General features: G+C 34.9%; 1 pseudogene; it reads right to left on the bottom strand.

Moving 5' to 3' along the window:
- Positions 1-2,260: 2,260 nt before the first annotated feature.
- LOC127674556 (zinc finger protein 431-like) lies at positions 2,261-2,569 on the bottom strand (annotated as a pseudogene).
- Between the last annotated feature and the right edge of the window lie 21,974 nt (positions 2,570-24,543).

The following is a 24,543-nucleotide window of genomic DNA, read 5'->3' as shown; positions in this document are numbered from 1 at the left end:
AATGGAATACTATTCAGCAATTAAAGACAATGAATTCCCAAAATTATTAGGCAAATAGTTGGAACTGGAAAATATCATCCTAAGTGAGGTAACCCAATCACAAAAGAATACACATGGAATACAATCTCTGATAAGTAGATATTAATTAGCCCAGAAGCTCTGAATAACCAAGGCACAATTAGCATAACAAATGACTCCCAGGAAGAAGTAAGGAGAGGGCCCTGATCCTAGAAAGGCTTGATCTAGCATTATAGGGGAGTACCAGGACAGAGAAAAAGGAGAAACGTGATTGGAGAATGGGTGGAGAGAAGAAGGTTTATGGGACATACAGGCTGGGGGGGGGACTGGGAAATCATTTGGAATATAAACAAAGAATATAGAAAATAAAAAATAATAATAATAAAACATGCCTCAAGAAATACAAGAAAATTAAAATAATACCTTTTATTCTATTAGATTTTCAGGGAGTAAGGCTGGATGCTAAAAGCAACAAAAGTACTAGAAACCCAACATGGTCATGGAAACAGAGCAACAGTGTACTCAATGATAACTTGGTTAGGGAAGAAATAAAGAAAGACATTAAGGATGTTTTTAGAATTCAGTGATAATGAGGGCACAACATACCCAAACTCATAGGACACAATGAAAGCATTGCTAAGAGGAAACCTCATAGCACTAAGTGCATTCTTAATAAAGAAATTTGAGAAATCCTATGCTACCAACTTAACAGTTCTAGAACAAAACTAAGGCAAACACACCCATAGGAGTTGAAGGCAGGAAATAGTCAAACTCGAGGCTGAAAGCAACTAATTAGAAATGAAGAGAACAATACAAAGAATCACCAAAACCAAGGGCTGGCTCTTTGAGATAATCAATAAGAAAGAAAAACTCTTAGCCAAAGGAACTAAAAGTCACAGTAGCAATATCCAAATTAGCAAAATCAAACAGGAAAGGTTGACACAACAACAGAAACTGAGTAAATTTTAAAAATCATCAGATCCTACTACAAAAGCTTATACTCAACAAAATTTGAAAATCTAGATGAATGGATGATTTTCTAGAAAGTTACCACATACCAAAATTAAATCAAGTTTAGGTGAATCATTTAAACAGTCCCATAACTCCTAAGGAAATAGAATCCATCATTAAAAAGCTCCCAACCAAAAAAGCTTAGGGCCAGATAGTTTTAGTGCACAATTCTACCCAACCTTCAAAGAAGAGTAAGTACCAATATTCCTCATACGATTCCATAAAACAGAAGAAGGGACACTACCCAATTCATTCTTTGAGGTCACAGTTACTCTAATGCCAAAAATACACAAAGAACAAACAAAAAAGAAAACCTGGAACAATTTCTTTCTTTGTTTTTTGAAAGCATTAACACATTTATTCAGTGTGACTAATTTTGACCAATGATGAAGACAAAATGTAACGAATTCATCCTTGGGGTCCTAACAGGGTTAGATAAAAGGCAAAAGATAGGGACAATGAAATAATCTAAGTAAGCCATGTAACAAATTGTTTCCTTTCTGTAAATCCCTCCTCTATTCTCAGCTCTTTTCTATCCAGAAAGGTATTCAGATAATAAGGTGTTTGTTCAGCAGAGACATTTTCTTCCAGAGTAATCATTCTTTTCCTATAATGAGATTGCAGGGGAAATGTGAATTTCATGGAGTCCACTATTTTACTAGATGTTTGCCTCAGAGAGAAATATAAATGTCTCTGAGAATATTCTTATTTCTCACAGATAGGAAAGCTACAGGGATGACCCAGTGGGTACTGAGGAGCTTTAAGGTCCAATTAGAGACAACAGGGGCCTGAAGGTTGCTGTCACTGACAGGTACATGCAGTTGCCCAGAGAAGGAAAGAGCAGAATACCTGGAGGGGGCCGACCCATGGCGGCTGAGCAGATTCAGGGAATACTGTAGAAGGCAGCTTATTCTCAGGTACAATCCCACTCCAAGCATTGCTATCTGGCCTTTTAATCCTCTTCCTTTCATTTCCACAGCTTCTGCTCCTTAACAGTTTATCCATACTCTGCAGCTCTTTACAAATGCCTGATTTCCCCATGAATAAACTTCATGTCATCTGGAATCATCACCAGAGCTTCTGACTGTTTTGAAGGCATCAGGGAAGCAGAATATAATCAAAAGGCTTCATCATAATTGTTACATTTGTAGGATTTCTGTCTAGTGTGTGTTCTTTCACATATTAGAAAACTACTGTGATGTGCAAAGGATTCACCATATTGAATACACTCCTAGGGTATTTCTCCAGTAGGAATTATTTCATCCCTTTGAGGATAACTGTGACATGCAAAGGCTATTCCACGCTTAGTATATTCAGAGGGTTTCTCTATACTATGATTTCTTTCATGCCTTGCATGTCTTCTAGAACTTTGACAGTGTTCTTCAGAATCATGATCTTCACAATTGCAGCCTATAGCAATAAGGTTTCTGTAGGTCTCCGACATCACATCTTTGTAGAGACTCTTCTGTGAAGGATCCAGCAAAGCCCATACTTATTTAGTGAGGTTTACATGCACATCACCATAGGTCACTGCATCCATGTCCCAAGTTCTGAGTTTGTCTGATTGTGCCTCACAGCACACAACAGCAGGGTTCAGAGTATAATACACACAATCATTCAAGCCTCAGACCAATTTCAATTAAAGATATTTATGCAAAAATACTCAATATATTTCTCCCAAACCAAATCCAAGAACACATCAAACACATCATCTACTACAGTCAAGTATGCTTCATCCCAGGGATGCAAGATTGGTTCATGATACAAAAATACATTAACATAATCCACTATATAAACAAACTCAAAGAAAAAAAATCACATGATAATCTCATTAGATGTTGAAAATCCTTTGACAAAATCCCAAACTCCTTCATGTTAATAGTCTTGGAGAGAGCAGAAATTCAAGGTGCATATCTAAACACAATAAAAGCAATATACAGCCAACCAATAGCCAACATATTTAATGGAGAGAAATTTCAAACAATCTTATTAAAATCGGGGACAAGACACAGATGCCCACTCTCCTTATCTATTCAATATAGTACATGAATTTCTATGTAAAGGAAAAACACAAGTGAAGATTAAGGCAATAAAAATTGGAAAGGAGGAAATCAAGGTATCACTAATTGCTGATGATATGATAGTGTATGTAAATGACCCCAAAATTATACCAGAGAACTCCTGTAGATAATAATCAACTTCAGAAAAGTAGCTAGATATAAAAGTAACTCAATGAAATCTGGAACCTTTCTTTATACAAAGGATAAATGGACTGAGAAAGAAAGGAAGGAAATAACACCAATAACAAGAGCCACAAATAATATAAAATATCTTGGTGTAATTCTAATCAATGAATTTTAAGATCTGGCTGCAAGGACCTCAAGGTTCTGGACTAGGTTACTTTTCCCTAGGTTACTTTTCTGGGCTAGGTATCTGTAGGCTACCATTTTCTCCTATTGACATTTCCTTTTGCCTTACAGCAGTTTTTAAGTTTCAGGAGGTCGTGATTATTAATTGTTTATCTCAGAGCTGGAGTCATTGTGTTTTGTTCAGGGAATTTTCTCCTGTGCCAACTCTTTTAAGGCTGTTTCCCACTTGGTCTTCTATTAGAGTGAATTTATTCATTTTAAGTTCCTTGATCCACCTAGACTTGTGTTTCGTGCAGGACGATATATATGGATCAATTTGAATTATTTTACTGGCAGACCAACAGTTAGACCAGCACCATTCATTGAAAATGCTTTTTTTTTCCCACTGTATAATTTTGGCTCCTTTGTCAAAAATCAAGTGCCCATAGGTGTGTGCATTTATTTTTGTCTCTTCATTTATATTCCATTGATCCACCTGTCTATTTCTATAATAATATCATGCAGCTTTTTTCATTTTTATTAGATATTTTCTTTATTTACATTTCAAATGTTTTCCCCTTTTCCTTGTTTTCCCTCTGAAAACCCTTAGACCATTCTCCTTCCCCTTGCACACCAACCCACCCACTCCCACTTCCCTTTTCGGGCATTCCCCTACACTGGGTCACCAAGCCTTCCCAGGACCAAGGACCTCTCTTCTCATTGGTGTTGGGCAATATCATCCTCTGTTACATATGATGTGGGAGTCATGGGTCGGTCCCTCCATATGTACTCTTTGGTTGGTGGTTTAGTCTCTGGGACCTCTGGGGAGTACTGGTTGGTTCATATTGTTGTTCCTCCTGTGGGACTGCAAACCCCTTCAGCTTCTTGGATCCTTTCTCTAGCTCCTCCATTGGGGACCCTGTGCTCAGTCCACTGGTTGGTTGAAAGCATCCACCTCTGTATTTCTCAGGCTCTGGCATTGCCTCTCAGGAGACAGCTATATCAGGCTCCTGTCAGCAAGCACTTGTTTGCATCCACAATAGTGTCTAGGTTGGGTGACTATATATGGGATGAATCCCCAGGAGGGGAAGTCTCTAGATGGCCTTTCCTTCAGTCTCTGCTCTACACTTTGTCTCTGTATCGCCCCTCATGGTTATTTTGTTCCCCCTTCTAAGAAGGACGTAAGTATCTGCACTTAGCAGCTTTTTTAAAAATCACTATTTCTCTGTAGTAAAACTTGAGATCAGGGGTGGTGATTCCTACTGAATTTCTTTAATTGTTCAGTATAGTTTTTTACTATCCTTTTTTTGATTTACCATATGAAGTTGATAATTGCTCTTTTTAATATCTGTAAAAATTTATGTTGGAATTTTGTAGGGAATTGCATGCAATCTGTAGATTATTTTGGGTAAGATGGCTGTTATATCTATGTTAATCCTACTGATTCAAGAGCATTGTAAATCTTTCTATCTTCTGAGATCTTCAATTTCTGTTTTCCTAGTTTGGGTCATGATTACTAAGATTTGAGTTTGTTACTAATTTGCACTAGATATTTTTCATATATGAATTATATGATGATACACTACATTAAATGACTTTTGGTGCTTTCTACCTCATTGATTTGATCTCATCATGATGTTCAAATATCATTTGCCTAGCATGGACAAAGAGAAAGCATTCACCATCTATCTTCAAAACATTTTTTTTTCTTATTTTCAGATTAGAAACTCCAGTGCTTCAGAAAATAGAATATGGTAAAAAACAAAAAAAAAAAACAAAAAACAAAAAACAAAAACAAGAGTAACAGAAAAATCTTCACATGCCAATAGATTACCTCAAATCAAGCATCTTCTACTCACATGTGAGGGAGTGATGTAAAAGTCAATTCCCAACCTACTATTTATCTGTAAAAGAAGACCATCACAATACCCCGACAATAATGTCATTTGTGAATAATCAAGATAAAGTATACCTCTACTTATGATTTATTAGTCAAACTGACTAAAACCCCTAGCCAAGAGGGAATCACCTCCTTAAAAAAGGCATATTTTCCATGTCTCAGGAATTCGGGAATCTGACCCAACTCTACAGCTTCCTATTAGGACTAGAGGTGCCTAGTAAAAAAAATCCATTTATATATATACATATATATATATACATATATATATATATATATATATATATATATATATATATTTCCATTTATGGACTGTTTCTTTGTAACAGTTCCCTCACCCTTAATGCTCTCGCACCACTGTCCTACTCAACTTAAATCAACCTGTAAAGACACAACTCCCTTTTGGTGGAGCTGCCCTCTTTTCTTTCTGTATTACAATTTCTCTTTTATAATCTAGTTATTAGAGGGCAAGTGTGAAATGATCAAAGGAAACCTCTTCTTAAAATAAAATTATGTACAGAAATTTGAAGCCCAAAATATTTAATGGACTGCTTCTGTGTCAGTAAATTCCAAGAAAATAATGGATATATATATGTTAATTCCCATTTGTCATATAGTAATAACCTAAATTCCATACATATTTATTTCAAATTATCTGTGTTTTAATGAACATAACTATGCAGTAAACTCTCATTAAAACAACTCCTCCTGTCAATGTACATTCCTCCATGGAAGTAGCAAATGTGGAAAAATTAGTGTAAGGTATCTCATAATCCTAATATCTTCAAACATGGTATTTTCTTCTCCTCAGCAGATGTATTTAGCTTTGGTCTACTTACTCAGCTTTCCCACATCATCACTAATAGTTCTTTATTACTCAGAGTAACTCACAAATACAAATTGAAATGCTTTATGTGATATCTTTGTTTTGTGAACATGGAAAACACATTTTGAATCATGGCATCATTGGATCTTTTATTAATACCACCCCCAATTCCCACAAGTGTATTTCCTTTATGATTCTCTTTGGTTGGCCCAGCAAATATTGAGAACTCTGGTGTTTGTTATGTTATTTCTTTGGTTATATCTTCTCTATTCAGGGAGGAAATAAAACTTTTATTAAAAAGAAACATGTGCAATGAATATGAATTTTTGGTCCCTGAAATAAAATGGGACCGTCCAATGTTTGCTATTATATTTCTCTCATTTATTTCATAGTTATTAATTCTTCTCTCCAGAATATTCTCCCAAAGGAAGCATTCAATGTACATATCATTTAAAAACATGTAGATAATAAACAAAAATACATGAATACTTTAATAGGTATTAATTTAATTGGCCTGAAACTCCACAATGTATTAGCAAATTAGATTTGAACATATAGTTAACTTCACAGATATAGTAATGTAAAAGCATCACTTAAAATTATACCTGCATAGATTAATGTACATATTATCCCATTTTTCTAGTTCTCAGAGAAAAGAAATTTTCCTTAGCTACAATTTTATTTTAACAAAAAGACTGGAATCAGTTTGCTTTATTATATGTAAGGTGTAGACTGTTTAGGATATAGTGAATTATGTTGCATATACTTTCATACATATGTATCTGTGGTCTGCTAGTATATAAGTATTATATATATATATATATATATATATATATATATTATATACATACATACATACATACACTTGTATATATATATATACAAGCCACATGCACATATGTGCTATTATTCATTATAGAACTAAGAAAACATGACTTAAGGGTTGAAAAACTGACCTATGCTTTTCTCTCTGCAGTATGCCCATTGAACTGAAATCTCAATTTTATAAAGGGAAAAACCTCAAGATAAGATGGAATCAGAGATCACTCTATCTGCAACAGTATCTGGGAGGAAGTTAATATACTAGCTCACCATTTTTCTGGGCAACACAAAGGACTATGCTCTGCACAATAAATTTCATTCCATAACCTTGTGCAGACTCCTGGGAATCTGTATACCTCCATGAGTTATCTGTAATCTTTCCAAGGGAAGAACAAAATTTATTTCTGGGATAGGTCCAATTGACTTTATCTGATTCTCAAAGGTATATATGACCTAAGAAAAGTATAAAAATATTGCTTGAGAGGAAGAACAATTTTAAAATATCAAGGAAAAATAATTATTTCTAAGAAAATGTAGCACATGTGTGGGAAGTTTGCAAAAAAAAAAAATACACATTAGGGAAACAAACCTGCAGAAACCATGAGAAAGTTTAGGTGGAGCCCTGTATTTCCTTACTTCTGAAATCTCTGCCTTGACCTGGAAAATGTTATGTTTGTCCAAAATTATATTATTTATACATAATATTCTTGACTCAATTCCCATTATCACTGTCTTGTTCATGTTTGTTGGTCAATTAGATTTACCTCTGTGCCAGGAGCCATCCTCAATTAGAACTCAATGCCAAGAACTTTCCATACTAGGAGCCATCCCCGCTTGGCTCTCAATGCCAGGAGACCTCGATACCAGGAGTCATTCTCACTTAGATCTCCATGCCAGGAACTATTCCTACGTAAATCTTAAAACCCCCTCCTTTTGAAGTTCATCTGTAGATAGGTTACTATAGCAACCCCTTTCCACTTCACCGCCTCATGACCCCCCCCCCTTTTATCATGCCAGAATTCCAACAGCAATAACTAGTTTTACCAGAAATTATGAGAAAGTGTTTCTTAGAAATGATGTCAGCCCCCTGAGATTGTTCCCCCCTTTACCCCTCCCAAACCTTGTATGCTTCCCTTTATATTGACTTGTGTGAAAATTAAAGTTTGACAGCTTGATCAGAACTAGACAGGCTGTCAGGCCTCTCTCTTGTCTTGACGCCCCATTGCCTTTCTTCTAGGTGGCCTAAGGAACCCTGTTGACTGTCCTGCGGGTCAGGACACCTCTGGACCAATATCTTGTAGAATTCATTTATATTGCTAATCATGCTTGAAAAATATTTGTCTAAGTTAATAAGTAGATCAGTGGTGAAATACCTAATAAATAATGACAAAATTGCCAATGTGATATTCTTACAGTTAATTTGATTCATTTATTAATACATTTATATGTATATTTATAGTTTTTAATGGAAGATATAGTGACAGTTATTAGTATGCAATGGTACCTATCAACTGATTTAATTCCAGTTATCTTGTACTGTAATTAATATGTTAATTAATCAAAATTTATACTAATATTGAATATTGTTATGATTATATATTTAGGGTTATTTATTACAGCTATTGTCCCTTTAATGAAATGTGTTTTGAAAAAAAGATAGCCAAAACAAATCTACTTTTGTATTTTGTATAAACTGGCAATATCATTTTATATTTATATATGTATGCATATATATATACACACATATACATGTTTGTCTATATATATATATTTAACATACTGCAAACTAATTCAATTAGAAAGGTTTTGACAATTGCTTAAGGAGATAAAGATTTGTTTTAAAAAATATATCTTAATATCAAAATGAGGTATTGCTTGCGATCATTTCTGGCCCTAGTCCTGGAAAGGATCAGTGCAGCAGTGTAGGGGAATATCGGGACAGGGAAGTGGGAAAGGGTGGATTGGGGAACAGGGGGAGGGAAGAGGGCTTATGGGACTTTTGGGAAGGGGGGATCCAGGAAAGGGAAACTCACTTGAAATGTAAATAAAGAATATATCAAATAAAAATGTATTTATGTTTATTACACATGCCACTGATAGTTATATACCATATATTTTTATGATGCAAAACTATAGAAGAAATTATTTTCTTTAAGTTTTGACTGAGCTATGCTGACATTATATCTGGTCTTGGCTACAGTTGGAGTGTGGAATTCAAGCTCTGTTTTATGTATGCACAAACACTTCTATTGGGCTATTTTTGCTCTCTGGATATTTTAAAAGGTCAGATGTAATCAGATCCCTTAGAAGATGACTATCTGTCATAATAATTGTCTTGAGATCTCATACATAGATAATCATACACAATATTAATGTGACATTTGAACCAATGTCTCCTGACCGTAAGCACTGTAGCTTTATAACTAGACACATCAAATCTTGAAATGTTATGGTGTGGCTTTTGTCTGACTGAATATTTGGAGAAAATCACGAAAATATCTGCAAATTATCTTTCCTCATTTCATATGATATATTTCACTTAATTGCGTATTCAAGTATCACCCACTGAAAATTGGCCATGTAATTTGGTCAGTTTTAAAAGAGTAAATGTGATGCTGAACTGCTCTCTTTTGTTTATTTCTCTCCAGCTTTACTTAAGTAAAATTGACAAGTACATTTTCTCAGATTCGTGGCTCCTAGCTCTGAATCTTAAAAATATATAAGCTGAAGTAATTGTAGAGGTCAGAAAACTAGAAAGGAACCATAGAAAGGAGGAGTTGAAGGAGCTCTATAGTGGTAGATATTAGGACACAGGTGCTTTGAGAGGGAAAAGGGGAAAATTTGCCAGGGAGGGTAACTGGGGATAAAATATATTTAAGTTGTAATATATAATATATATTAATATATGATATGTCATGTGTAATATATAATAGGTAGTTCATTATATATAAGATTACTTAAATAAATTATATTATATTACATTATATATGTGATTACATATATATACATATACATATATATGTAAATATGTATATATATAATTAAAGATGAACTTGTACCACACAAGGTAGTATTGCTCTGCTCAAGAGTCATAGACTATCTACAAACTACTCTATGGAAGACATGAAAAACTTTCTTTTGAGTTTTGATTAGGGGTTCCCAATATCATCCCCAAACAATACTGGTTATTAACATTGCCCTTGGTTACTTCCTAGAGCTTGAAGTTAATTCCCTATTTCTGAAGACACCACACACTTTAGACACAGAAATTAGTAGAATCAAGGGGGAACTGACCTGGAAACCTCATTCTTGACAACTAGCTTTCATGGTGTTGGATTGTGACATTCTAGCTGCCAAAGGAGAGAAACAGTCAACAAAGCCAGCAAATCACAGTAATAATTGGCCCTGCAAAATATTCCAGGAGTGAAATAGTGTCAGTTTTACCTTGGGTATAACCAACAGATTTCTAGTTGGACTCACCTCTTGTTTATTGGGAAGAATTTCATGCCTGGTACTAAAAATCTAGCCAACTACCCATGGTTGCAGAGTTCATAGACTCTAGAAGAGAACCTACTATAGCAATTTTACTAAATCAGTATAATTTCTAACTATATTATAAATGTGTCCTTAAAAATGCAAGTGTATTTCTCACATCTTAAGGAAGAAGCTACTTTTTACCACAGATGGCAACTATTACAGTGATCTACGGAGTATTCAAAATTATAGAAAATAAGAAACTCTGGCAGGGGGCTACAGAGATGCTCAGCAGTTATGAGCACTGACTGCCTTTCCAGAGGTCCTAAGTTCAAATCCCAGCAACCACATGGTAGCTCACAACCATCTGTAATAAGATTTGACACCCTATTCTGGAGTGTCTGAAGACAGCTACAGTGCACTTACATATAATAAACAAATAGATCTTTAGAGAGAGAGACAGAGAGAGAGAGAGACAGAGACAGAGACAGAGACAGAGACTCTGTGATATCTTGCTCTAATTATGTCAACTACAATACTTCTACGACCCAGAGAAGTTCATGAAACCTGATGCAGAAAGATTTTAAAAACCAAAGGTTCAGGATGCCTTCTGTTAGATGCTGTCTATCAGACATCAGAAAGCTGCACTCATGATATCTCAACCCTATGGTTGACTAGCAATACATTATAACAAGTCATGTCAACATGTCATTGTGGGGAAAAATCACATGGGGTCCACTCTTAAACAAATAATTAAAATGACTGCTAGGAGAGAGAGAATCAGTTTTCTCTGTGGACATGCCCACAAACAATTTTCCAATCTCAAGTAATCAGCTGTGTATATATACATGTGTGTGTGTGTGTGTGTGTGTGTGTGTGTGTGTGTGTGTTTGTGTGTGCATGCCTACTAGCTGTAGGAGAAGTAGTTATGAATTGGAGAATTAGGGATTCATAGAAGGAATTGGAGGTGGTAAAGGGTAAGTGGGAAATCATATAATATATATGAAATTCTCGACAAAATAAAAAACTAAATAAAATTTACATAAATGTATTCTCTAGACAATTCTGCAGGACAGAAAATTCTAGAAAGAAAATCATATTGAAAAGCTGTTATTTTGCTTTATAGTACTAGAATCCTCATTCCATTATAAACTTATGTCATTATTATGGGCCTGTGGCCAGGCAGAATGCAGTTGTAGGATCATGTAGCAGAAGCTCATGAGTTCTTACCTCATTGGAAACAGAAAGCAGAATTATGAAAAGGGCCAAGAGACTAGATATTTTCCCCAATGAATTGTTTTCTTCAAGTTGACCACACCTGCCATATCTTAAATATATCCACTGATAAGACCATATTCTTAATAATTTATCTAAATAATGCCAGCAAGTTTGGAACCACCTTTAAACATGTAAGCTCTCTGGGGAGTAGACTTACTATCCAAAAATTTAAAGTACATTATCAAAAAGTAAATTTTGAATGTTCATCAAAGGGAGGAATGCTAAATATCTACATAAACTAATTTATAAAAAATGGAATTCTTTCCGATTTTTACTAAATACTATAAAACAACTTGGAAAACATTTAGGATAGAATGAGTTTGACACACACGTTGTCATTGCTTAATTAATAGTTTCCTTGTATATATTTTTAACTAAACATGTCCAGAATGGTTTGAATGGAATGCTACCTAGTTATAATGCAAAGCAATAGGTTATCTCATAAGTTTCCTTTCAGATTATATAACACATCTTTACGATACATCTGCATATTAGAAATAAGCACGCAAATAAACTAAGTCCGTGAACCAGTAACTTTTATGTGACCTTATCTTGAGATCATAATACAAGTATATGTTGTCACTTATTTTGATCAGGAATGATAATATAGCTTTTATATCCTAAGTATATTGATGCTTTGTATTTCAGATAACTGTCTAGGAGTCACAAATTATAGTAAAGTTGTTTATTGAAATCATAAGCTTATTTGTTATTTTTTAGATTTGGTATTTATATGTAAATATTTTGAAAATATTTTACCTGAAGAAATTTGGATGGCCAAGAAGTACCTTAAGAAATGCTCAGTCATTAGGGAAATGCAAATCAAAACAACCCTGAGATTTCACCTCACACCAGTCAGAATAGCTAAGTTTAAAAACTCAGGAGACAGCAGGTGTTGGCGAGGATGTGGAGAAAGAGGAACACTTCTCCACTGCTGGTGGGGCTGTAAGATGGTACAACCACTCTGGAACTCAGTCTGGCGGTTCCTCAGAAAACTGGACATGAGACTTCCAGAGGATCCTGCTATACCTTTCCTGGGCATATACCTAAAGGATTCCCCGGCATGCAATAAAGACACATGCTCCATTATGTTCATAGAAGCCTTATTCATAATAGCCAGAAGCTGGAAAGAACCCAGATGCCCCTCAAAGGAGGAATGGATACAGAAAATGTGGTATATTTACACAATGGAATACTACTCAGCAATTAAAAGCAATGAATTCACGAAATTTTGGGGCAAATGGTTGGATCTGGAAGATATCGTCCTAAGTGAAGTAACCAAATCACAAAAGAATACACATGGAATGCAATCTCTGATAAGTGGATATTAATTAGCCCAGAAGCCCTGAATACCCAAGGCACAGCATAACAAATGACTCCCAGGAAGAAGTAAGGAGAGGGTCCTGATCCTGGAAAGGCCTGATCTAGCTTTGGAGGGGAGTATCAGGACAGAGAAAAAGGAGAGAGGTGATTGGAGAATGAGTGGAGCGAAGAAGGTTTATGGGACATATGGGGAGGGGGCAACTGGGAAAGGGGAAATCATTTGGAATATCAACAAAGAATATAGAAAATAAAAATATATAATTAAATAAAAAATAAAATAAAAAAGAAGAAAAAATAAAATAAAACATCTTTTAAAAGGTTGCAGAGTATTTTAAGATTTACCTTGGCAAGTTACATTTATATTATTTAATATTTAAAGCATTTACTACTACTACTATTATTGTTGTTGTTGTTTTTGTTGTTGTTGTATATGCATATAGGTTTTTTGCCTGAATGTATGTCTGTGCCCCATATTTGTGTCTGGGATATGTAGAGGCCAGAAGATCACATCAGATTCTCTGTAACGTTAAGAGTTATAGATGGTGTGGAGTTTCCATGTGGGTATTGAGAATTAAATTCAGGGCCTCTGAAAAATCTGCCCTTTGTCCTAACCACTGAGTCATCTCTTTAGCCTTTTTGTGCAAACATTTTTATTTAGTGGAATTTTGTAAATATCCACTAGTAAATATAAGAATATAACAAAAGCATGACATGTTAGCTTTTAATAAAGTCTGACATGTTAATAAAATACTTACTGTATCCTAATAGAAGTAGTGTACTTTGTTTTCAAATGTGCTGATTATAAACTGGAAGAAGTTCTTTGCTCTCCGTGTGTCAGGAAGTGTCCAATTGTGTTCTAGATTGGTTTTCTCTCTTAATTGTCCTTTACTTACATTACTAGTAATCTTTTCATATTTAATCTATCCTTCTTCTACATTTCATTACTTCTCAATTGGTATTTGTTGTTACAAACTGAGTAAAATTATGATTCGTGGTATAAATGAAGATATTTATGAGTATTTTTAGGAAAAATGTAAGCTTTTAGAAAATTATTGTAGGAGGATTGGAGTCAATCTTTTAGTGATGAAGCAACTATTAAGTTGTCTATACTCTGGTAGACAACACCATACCTATGTTCATTTATGATATCATAATAAAACCAGTGGGTCCTTGTGATGGTTTGAATGAAAATGACCCCATAGGCTCATAGGTAGTGGCACTATTAGAAGTGTGGACTTGTTAGAGTAGGAGTTGCCTTCTTGGAAGAACGGTGTCACTCAGGATGGGCTTTGAAGTTTCAGATGCTCAAACCAGGCTCAGTGGATCATGTTCTCTTCCTGCTGCCTGCAGATCCAGAATCATGCCTCTAAGCTACCTCTCCAGCACCATGTCTGTCTGTGTATGCTGCCGTGCTTCCTACAAAGACAATAATGGACTAAACTTTAGAAACTAAATTACCTGGTGTCCTTTATAAGAGCTGGTGTCTCTTTGAAGCAATAGAAACCCTCACTAAGGTTATATAAAATAATCTAGATTATCTAACATAACCTAAATTGAGTAAAATAATCCCCAGGAAAATAAAATGAAAATAATAATCAAGGACAATATGAAAACAAGAAAACAACATGATATATCAGAATGACAGAGATTCACTACAAAGTGAATCTTTGTAGGAGTGGAAAGGGACTAAAGAAGATAATGAGAAGTGAAACTTACCAACATACATTACATAAATACATGAAATTGCCAATGAATTTTTAAAAGCCTTTATAAACTTGGAAAAATATTGTGGGAAATGATAATTTGAAATAGTTTTAGATGTAGATAATCACAAAAGAATGCAATTAGGTAATAAAATACCCATTTAATCTAAACAAAAAGTATAAAATATCACTAAGATGGATCTGATAATTTTTTGTTCACTGGAGGCTTGACAATATCATACAGATAAATTCTGATTATTCTTCTAGTCATAACCCCCTCTCCTATTTTCTTCCTATCCCAGCAGATCTCTCTCTTGCCTTGCAAATCTCTTCCTATACCCATGATTTTTGTTTGTTTTGTGTTCTGCAGCATTTAGAACCATTATTGTAAATCTGAACTTGGAACTATTAATTAGAGCATGGTGGACCAGTTGGCTACAAAAAGGAATAGTTTGTCCCTTAATTTCCAGAATCATTTAACTGCAAAAAATAAATCAGTGGTAAGTGTTAAGGTCCTGTGAAACTCTTTTCCATTAGTAGATAACTGTTACGAGGTGCCAGCTTATGTAAGAATAGTGCTAGAGGCAGAGTTGCAATGACTGTGTTATGCTCAGAAGACAAAATTTTGAAGCACTTCTATTTGTCTTCTATCTCTTGCATTCGCACCCTGCCCACATGGTTTGAAATATTCCCTCAGCCTTGAGAAACAGTATAAGTGTTGTTTCAAGCTGTGCATCAGCCATCCTTTTGTTCTCAGCATAATCACTAAAGACAGCATGGATTTCTACATTCATCTCTATTTACTGCAAGGGGTGGTTCCTATGAAGAAGGCCGAGACAGGCCTCTGTCAATATCTAAACACAGACAGACATTGAAAATGAAGTTTACTCAATTCATCAGGGCAACAGCATTATATTCCCTCCTAAGGACTAAGACCTCCTCACTCATGCTTTTTGAAGTTTACAGTATTAGGACTAGATTTCTTGTTATGGAATATGCCTCAAATGCAGCTAAGGAGTAAGTGGTTATTTCCTATAGCCATTGTGCTATTACTGAAACAAAGGGCGCATCTTCACTGGTGGGCGTGTATTGCAGCTCAGATATATATAAAGCACAATATGCCATAATTCATTTTTCTGGGCCTGAGTTGTTTCACTCAGTTTATTTTATTTTATTTTTTAATTTTCACCATTTTACTTGCAAATTTCAAGGTTTCACTTTTCTTTACAGGTGAGTAATAGCCTATTAAGTACATATGTATCAGTCACATTTTTTATCTTTCCATCACTTGACTGATAGTTAAGGTGATTTGATTCCTTATCTATTATGAATAGAACTGCTTGAACACAGATATACAGGTATGTTTTTAGTAAGATACATATTCCTTAGTATATATGCCAGGAAGTGGTATTGTTATGCCATCTAGTAAGACTATTTCTATGTCTTCTGATAGACTTCTACAGGAATTTCCAAAGTGACAGAAGCAGATATACAACACAGAGTAAAATATTTGCTATAATCTTAAAGTCTTAATCAGAAGAAAAGTACCAGAATAAGTCAAGATTTTCTACATGTTTATGGGAAATGTCTAGAAATCTTTGATGTAAGTTCTTATCTAAATATCAACTGTACATCTTCTGGAATTGAAACATTGGAAACATACCACTTATTTGAAGGTAATAATTATAAAACTGGAAGCATATATTTTTTCTTTTTTAATCGTTTCTTTTTATTTCTTTACATTTCAAATGTCCACCTTCCCAGTTTCCCCTCCTCAAACCTCCCTTCTGATCCCTCTTTCCCTTTGCCTCTATGAGGGTCCTCCCCCACTGACCCCCACATTCCTAACTCACCACTCTAGCATCCTCTTACACTGGGGTATCAAGCTTCCACAGGAATAATTGCCTCCCTTTCCACTGATGCCAGATAGGGCAATTCTCTGCTGCATAAGTACCTGGAGCCATGGGTCCCTCCATGTGTACTCTTTAGTTGGTGGTTTAGTTCCTGGGAGTTCTCTATGGTTAGGTTAGGTGATATTGTTGTTCTTCCTATGGGGTTGCAAACCCCTCAGCTCCTGCAGTTCTTCCCCTAACTCTTCCATTGGGGTCCCCAGGCTCAGTCTGGTGTTTGGCTGTATCTGCTTCTGTATTGATCAGGTACTAGCAGAGCCTCTCAGAAGACAGCTATACCATGCTCCTGTCATCAAGCACTTCTTGGCATCACCAATAGTGTCTGGGTTTGGTATCTGCAGATGGGATGGTTCCCTAGGTGGGGCAGTCTCTGGATGGCCTTTCCTTCAGTCCCTGCAACCATTGTTTGTCTCTGCATTTTCTTTAGATAGGAACTATTCTGCATGAAAAGTTTTGAGATAGTCAGGTGGCCCCATCCCTCAACTGGGGGCTGTGCCTATCTGCTGGATATGATCTCTACAGGCTCTATCCGCATTTTGTTGGGTATTTGAGCTAATGTCATCCTGATTGGGTCCTGGGAGAATCTTGCTTCCCTAGCATCTGGGACTTTCTAGTGGCTACCTCCGGTTCCCTATCTCCCACTGCTACACATTTACATATTTCTGTTCAATTTACTGAGCCTCTGTACTTTTCTCTTGTTTCTTCTCATGCTTGGTCCTGCCAACCCTATGTACTCACATATTCCCTCCCCCTCCTCTGTCCCTCCCAGGTTTCTCCCTCCCTGTATCTTCCATGATTATTTTGTTCCTTCTTTTTTGTTTTGTTTTGGTTTGGTTTGGTTGGTTGGTTTTTTGTTTTTGTTTTTCAAGACAGGGTTTCTCTGTGTAGCCCTGGCTGTCCTGGAACTCACTCTGTAGACCAGTCTGTAAAGCATCCACATTTTGGTCTTCCTTCTGGTTAAGCTTCATATGGTCTGTGATTTGTATCATGAGTAGTCTAAGTTGTTGGGCTAATATCCATTTAACAGCAAGTACATAACATGTGTGTTCTTTTGTGACTGGGTTATCTCACTACGGATGATATTTTCTAGCTCCATCCACTGGTCTGCAAATTTCAATATTTTTAATAGCTAAGAAATACTCCATTGTGTAAATAGACCACATTTTCTGTATTCATTCCTCTGTTGAGGGACATCTGGTTTTCTTCCAGCTTCTGGCTATTATAAATAATGCTGCTATGAACATAGTGGAGTAGTTGTCCTTGTTATATGCTGGAGCCTCGGTTGGGTACATGCCAAAATGTACTATAGTTACATTTTCAGATAGAGCTATTTCCAATTTTCTGAGGAACTGCCAGACTGATTTCCAGTTTGTAGCAGTTTGCAATCATTCTTAATCTCCTATCATGAAATAGAGGTTATTTTTGATATTTTGGTAATCAATCAGAACAATATTTTTCCTTTATACATGCACACGAACACATATACATACACATATCAAATTAACTTTTTCTTTTTTGCCTCAGTTTCCTCAAGGGTAAAGTGATAAAATTAATATACATTCATTATGAAAATTAACTTAGACTACTCATATTAAGCACTTAGTATGTTACTTGTCATTTAATAGACATGTCTGTTAAATATGAGCTATTATTATTAAACTATTTCCAATAAAAATGCATATTTACTATTTTTTATACAGTCAGTTTTTGATGTTACTGTTAACTACTGGGAATTTTAATATAGTTTTCTATCCAGAAGACAATAATTTTTAAACTTTCTTTTAAGAGTATTTAGGGATATAGAACAAAAGCATGTGAATATAATATATCCAAAGATTCACAACACAGGATTGTCTTGCCTACAAATGTAGTAGTAGTAGTAGTAGTAGTAGTAGTAGTAGTAATAATAAGATAGAAATACTACTAATCAATAGGAAATGGTAATATTTGCATCATTTAGTATGAGAGTGCAATATGTATTATATATATTTACTATTCATTAACTTTTTAGTCTATTAAACTACTAATTAACAAACAATTATCAATAATATCTGAATGTTGCTAAAGTCCATTATGAAAAGACCTTTGTTAAATATTCTGAAGTGAATTTTATTTCAATTTACCTACCATGACAAAAACATTTGGAAAATGTCACCTTTAAACTTAAAAAAAAATTCAGTTATGTTTATGTGTTTGCATTTTATGTAGGTATGTGCAAGCAAATAAAGATGCCCTAGAAGGCCAGGAGAAAGGTTTGGTCACCTGGAACTGGAGTTGGTCAATGTGAATTACCTAATGTGGGTTCTGAGAACTAAACTTCAGCATCTTTCAAATAACATAAATTTCCCTTAAATACTGAGTCATCTTTTAAACCTTTCAAACTCTTAGAAATTATTTTTATTAATAAAATGTGGTTAGTAATATAAAACATATAAGTTAAATATTAATCAAAATTACAACTAGCAAAAATTTTATGGCATATTTTGCTATTGACTAATGATAAGCCTGAAGTTTTCTTGAATGCAAGCCTTTGTTCTGCAGCACTGTAAAGCTTCTAAAAAAATGAAATGCCCTTCAGCTCAAGGAAATAGTTTGTTGTGCTAAGTCAATAGTACAAAATTGAACTTGTAGTTCGACAAGGAAATGAAATGTGACTATTTTAAGAATTTACCCCATATGATTCCAGCTTTGCTAGCCAGATGTCTTTTCAGCACGGGAAAGAAATATTGCCTTTTCAGAATATTACTCTTACATGCTCTAGTTCAAAGTTCACTACTCGAAGGTTTTGTGTGTGTGTGTGTGTGTGTGTGTGTGTGTGTGTGTGTGTGCTACAGCTGTTAATCTTTCTTATTTTACTTTTACTTTTTCCCTTTTGAAAGATTCTCTGAAACCCAAGAATGGTTCTGCAATCAATATTGGCACTCAAGCAGAGCATAGACCAATGGAAGATAAAGTAGACAGGTTTTTATCTTTATTCTGTAGTTAAGAGATCTGGAAAACTATTGGGGCAAAATATATAACAATATATTTTATCATGCACCAAATAATAAAATGTTTGTAGTGTACTGAGATTTGAGGCTATTACTGAAGGAGAGAAGTATTTAATCTTAAATGTAAAATAAATGAAAATTTTGTATTTAAAATCTAAACTCAATGCATTCAAACACAATCTGGAAATTTAAATGTGTGACTCTAATCATGTTGGGAGTATAGACTCTACAAATCAAATGACTATCTGTCTATCCAACCATATGTTTATTCAGTTTGCGAGCCCATTATTGTGCACATGCCATTGTTTTAAAATGCAGAAAAGCAAATTTTACCCACAGTGAATACATAATCCATACTTGATATCTATTGTACTGTTGGTGTCTGAAGTGATGAAAAAATATATTAGGTTTTGTGAAACATTTATTTAAGAGTCCTCTGCATTTCTCACATTTTTGCTTACAGGATTAGTGAAGTAGGACTCTTAGTAGAGAAATTATAGAAACACTATTGCACTTAGATTACAGATTAGAAAAATTCAGTGGATGCTCTTGTGCCATTTTCCAGAATAGTGTTATGTTGTCTGTATGACAATCAGACCTTAGCTGTTATCTTTTACAGAAAAAAAAATAAGATGAGAAGTCTGTTATTTCCTACTATTATGCTTATTTTCTATATTTATTTTAGAATTTTTCTCTAAAAGTTATTGCTCAAATGACTTTTATATAGTGTCTTATTCGTTTTTTATATTTAGTTCAAAAAGTAATCACCTCTGCAGAAATCTGTTAATCCTAAAAGTTAATCTTTCTAGTATTCTTTACCTCATTTATTCATATAGCACCTTTAAATAACATCTGTCACCATACTAAGATCATTGCTACATATCATCAACCTTTAATATCCATACATTCTAATTTGTGAATTCAGGCAACCACATATGAAAAAAATAAATTTTACATATGGATCATGTTTGTGTTGTTTATGTTATTATCCTTGAAGCAACAATATAATAAGCAACATTTCATGTTTAATCTAGGAATAGATAAGTAAAGAGAGGATCTAGTAGGTTATCTGAAAATGTTTCACAGTTTATCAAAATGTTGTAGCATGCACAGGTTGTGGAATCTGTTGTGTTTACTGGAACCAATCTCACACAAATAGGAAAGAGAAAATACCAGATGTGCAGTTTTATTCTAACATGCAAATCTGCATTTTCTCCCAATAGAACTGCTGTCCAATCAAAGCTTCATTTCATTAGCTGATTATCATATCAAATAATGTAATATGACACATTTTCAGTAAGTGATCATAGCTAACAAAAAGGATAGCAGGTCAATTAATTCAAATATTATAGAATTTAATAGTAATTTAGATATAGGTAGGAAGGCATATTTTAGAATTTCATATTAATACATGCAGTTATAAAATTAAAATATCATTAACAAAAAATGTATTAGCTCTGGGCTTGTACTTCATTAAGTGTTAATTGGCATCTTCAAAATTGGGATACTTTTAAAAATCAAGATTTGGAAGCTTAGTGGACTATAATAGACATTTACCAGTAAAACTACCAGAAGTCTCCAAATACTAGTGATGATAGAGTTTTGATTGTATTTCTTTTTATCATGAAGCATTTTAAAGTGATAGATTCTATTGATAATCAAAAAATATGATTGTATTATTACAAAATATAAACTCATGGATAAAACAAATGTCCTAAATACAAAAAACGAGGTAATTAGGATATAATCAATGACTCAATGGTTAAAAGATTCACTGTTTTTCCAAGGGACCCAAGTTTAGTTGCTAGGTTTTGTTCCAGGTGACTAGAAACCCTCTATCATTTCACTTCCAGAGATTTAGTACTCTCCTCCGTCCTCTGAGCATATGAATTCATGTGCATGTACACCTATTCCTAAATTAACAAATACATATAAATTTAAAATAGTTCATTGAACTATAAAAAGTAAATTCATTGTGTGTGTAATGACATCATGGAAAATATCATTCATCAATTAAATCTAATATTTCACATGGGCAATGAAATTGGCTTCCTTTCTTATCTTTCTTGTTCTTCTGTATTTATTTTATCTATATGAACAATTGATAGTTGTCAAATTTCTTTCCAAGAGTTTGGGAGCTGTTGATAGTCAAAAATGATAAACTTACATTGTAGAGAAGTAGTAGAAAAAATGATGCTACATGCAAATTACCTGAGATATTTGATTATAATATTTATAGTTGAAAATAAATAGATTCACTGCCAGAGACCTGCCTCAGCTGAGGGCAGGGCTTGGACCAGGTGGATGCAAGAGCACTGAGAAAAGAATCCGATTCAGAAATTCATTCAGTTTAATTTCATGAGACACAGGACAGATGAATCACATCTTGGTATAGCTTGACCTACTCTGACAATCTGTGTCTCTCACAATCTTTACTCTCACATAATATCATTTCTTTGGGAACTTTATTCATTGATTCCATAGCTTTTCAAAAGACATTTATTACTAGAGTCTTCCTTGATTGCAAATAACAGAGCAAGAAAACAGCAATTTCATGAGAACTAAAAGTTAATATTATGATAAAATCAATTTTCTTTTAACTCCATATTTTCTTCCTTAAGATTGGTATTGTAAAGCTTACAGAAATAGTAGGTATAATGACTCTATTTGAATTTGATTCTCTTTCAGTTTGGCACAAAATTAATAGATCAAAACTTACTACCTACTTTCTGTTATATCAAACATGGCTTTCTACAAAAGTTTAATCTGTTTTACTCGTGTTTAATTCTTGCGTTCCTTCTTCTATATTTGCTTTATATTTGGCATAAGACTACAGTCCTTTTTCATTTATTTTTAAAATACTGTTCAGTGCCTTACTTAAGCAAAGGCAGTCTATGCATTGTTTTGCTATAATATCAGAAAAGTTCTTGTTTAACAAGTCTGTACAGAGAACACCAATAGCCTATGCAATAAGATCAAGAAGTGACAAATGTGAAGGGGGTCATTTCCCTAATTTCTTTCTCAGCCTGCTTATCCTTTGAGTATAGGAAGGCCACTGATTTGCTTGAGTTGATTTTATAACCTGCCACTTTGCTGAAGTTGTTTATCAGCTGTAGGAGTTCTCTAGTGGAGTTTTTTGGGTCACTTAGGTAGACTATCATTTCATCTGCAAATAATGATAGTTTGACTTCTTCCTTTCCAATTTGTATCCCTTTGACATCCTTATGTTGTCGAATTGCCTGAGCTAGTACCTCAAGTACAATATTGAAAAGATAAGGAGAAAGGGGGCAGCCCTGTCTAGTCCCTGATTTTAGTGGGATTGCTTCAAGTTTCTCTCCATTTAGTTTGATGCTGTCTACCGGTTTGCTGTATATTGCTTTTACTATGTTTAGGTATGGGCCTGGAATTCCTGTTCTTTCCAAGACTTTAAGAATGAAAGGATGCTGAATTTTGTCAAATGCTTTTTCAGCATCCAATGACATGACCATGTGGTTTTTTTCTTTGAGTTTGTTTATGTAGTGGATTGCATTGATGGATTTCCGTATATTGAACCAACCCTGCATTCTCGGGATAAAGCCTACTTGATCATGGTGGATGATCGTTTTGATGTGTTCTTGGATTCGGTTGGCAAGAATTTTATTGAGTATTTTTGCATCGATGTTCATAAAGGAAATTGGTCTGCCACAAACAGTATAAAGTATCTTGGGGTGACTCTTACCAAACATGTGAAAGATCTGTATGACAAGAGCTTCAAGACTCTGAAGAAGGAAATAGAAGAAGACCCCCCAAAATGGGAAAACCTCCCATGCTCATGGATCGGTAGAATCAATATAGTTAAAATGGCCATTTTGCCAAAAGCAATGTACAGATTCAATGCAATACCCATCAAAATCCCAACTCAATTCTTCACAGAGTTAGAAAGAGCAATTATCAAATTCATCTGGAATAACAAAAAACCCAGGATAGCTAAAACTATTCTCAGCAACAAAAGAAAGTCTGGGGGAATCAGTATCCCTGACCTCAAGCAATACTACAGAGCAATAGTGTTAAAAACTGTATGGTATTGGTACAGTGACAGGCAGGAGGATCAATGGAACAGGATTGAAGATCCAGAAATGAACCCACACACCTATGGCCACTTGATCCTCGACAAAGAGGCTGAAAACATCCAATGGAAAAAAGATAGCCTTTTCAACAAATGGTGCTGGTTCAACTGGAGGGCAGCATGCAGAAGAATGCGAATTGATCCATTCTTGTCTCCTTGTACTAAGCTCAAATCCAAATGGATCAAGGACCTCCACATAAAGCCAGACACTCTGAAGCTAATAGAAAAGAAACTGGGGAAGACCTTGAGGACATCGGTACAGGGAGAAAGTTTCTGAACAGAACACCAATAGTGTTTGCTCTAAGATCAAGAATTGACAAATGGGACCTCATAAAATTACAAAGTTTCTGTAAGGCAAAGGACACCACCAAGAGGACAAATCGGCAACCAACAAATTGGGAAAAGATCTTCACCAATCCTACATCAGATAGAGGGCTAATATTCAATATATATAAAGAACTCAAGAAGTTAGACTCCAGAAAACCAAACAATCCTATTAAAAATGGGGTACAGAGTTAAACAAAGAATTCTCACCTGAAGAACTTCGGATGGCGGAGAAGCATCTTAAAAAATGCTCAACTTCATTAGTCATTAGGGAAATGCAAATCAAAACAACCCTGAGATTTCACCATACACCAGTCAGAATGGCTAAGATTAAAAATTCAGGAGACAGCAAGTGTTGGAGAGGGTGTGGAGAAAGAGGAACACTCCTCCACTGCTGGTGGGGTTGCAAATTGGTACAACCACTCTGGAAATCAGTCTGGCGGTTCCTCCGAAAACTGGGCACTTCACTTCTGGAAGATCCTGCTATACCACTCCTGGTCATATACCCAGAGGA

Source organism: Apodemus sylvaticus, chromosome X (genome assembly GCF_947179515.1).
Source record: "Apodemus sylvaticus chromosome X, mApoSyl1.1, whole genome shotgun sequence".
In the NCBI taxonomy this organism is placed as follows: domain Eukaryota; kingdom Metazoa; phylum Chordata; class Mammalia; order Rodentia; family Muridae; genus Apodemus; species Apodemus sylvaticus.
The sequence above is the reverse complement of the archived record's forward strand: the minus strand, read 5'-3'. Positions and strand labels throughout refer to the sequence as shown.